This window comes from Opisthorchis viverrini, assembly GCF_000715545.1.
Source record: "Opisthorchis viverrini unplaced genomic scaffold opera_v5_270, whole genome shotgun sequence".
Classification (NCBI taxonomy): Eukaryota; Metazoa; Platyhelminthes; class Trematoda; order Opisthorchiida; family Opisthorchiidae; genus Opisthorchis; species Opisthorchis viverrini.
In genome coordinates this window covers 548917-550132 of record NW_008751922.1, presented here as the reverse complement: position 1 = coordinate 550132, position 1216 = coordinate 548917, and positions in this window count along the sequence as shown.

Below are 1216 nucleotides of genomic sequence, written 5' to 3'. Positions count from 1 at the left end.
ATATATATATATATATATATATATATATATATCAATGAACTAATTGTTGATGGGTCGATTGCTCCTGGAGTCATCGACGCCTTACGAAGGCTGATCAGAAAAATGGTTAAGTATGATTTTGCATTAAGGCAGATGCATCATATGGTAGACGTAAACTGCTCAACGAATCTCAAGCGTATTGTAGAACATCTACCTCGGCATTTGGAACAAAGGTGGGCCGAAGCTGCAGACGACATACTGGCTTTGGGATCAGAACCCGAATTTGAATGCCTTATTTGACAGGAGTGTATCCATTGCTTCGAATCGCTACGGCGTTGTTGCCAGCCCAAGAAGATACATTAATGGGGTAGACAAATTAGCCCTAGAAAGCCCACCTGGAAAAGGCCGCATCAACGTTGTAGCTATGACAGCTAGTATGGCTTTCCCTCACTATTTGCAGACTCACAGCCTTTCAAACTGTGAAGCTCAATAGACCGAGAGGCCTCAAGAGATGCTTCAAGTGCCTGAAGCCTAACCATACAGCATTAGAGTGCCGCATTCGTACACGTTGCGACGTTTCGAATTGCAACTAGTGACACCGCCGGTTGCTTTACAACACAGCGGATGGTGAAAGAGGCCATGAAAGGAGCCATTATCATGTCACACAACCGTGACATGAAAGGAGCCAACGTCAACTCAGTCGTAGTTGCAGCCTCCCGAAGCTACCGTTAGTAGCAGGTGGGCCAAAGGGGACTGTATTAACTGACGTTCCAGTTCCGATACTCTCCTACTAACGACCGATGTGGCAAAGCACATTAGGATAGAAGGGAAAGCGACGCGCGTGGAAGTATAAATCGCTAAATGGCCCGGACACCAAGGATAGCATTGCAGTCAGCTTTGCCAAATAGTCTTTGCTTGAAAATGATGTGGACGTCAACTGTGCCTACAATATCGGGTCAGTTTCCGTCACCAATGATTCGATTCCGAATGCTGTTTTGCCAAGCAAATGGACCTTGCAGATGGTCATCCTGCATCATCATCAAAGACAGCAGCGTCAGTGTTGGCACTGATGCTTCACTGCCTGATTCGATTCGAATGCTGTTTTGCCAAGCAAATGGACCTTGCAGATGGTCATCCTGCATCATCATCAAAGACAGCAGCGTCAGTGTTGGGAATGATGCTTCACTGCCGTACAACCATAAGGTTCGTCTAGTTATGTATATATATATATATATAT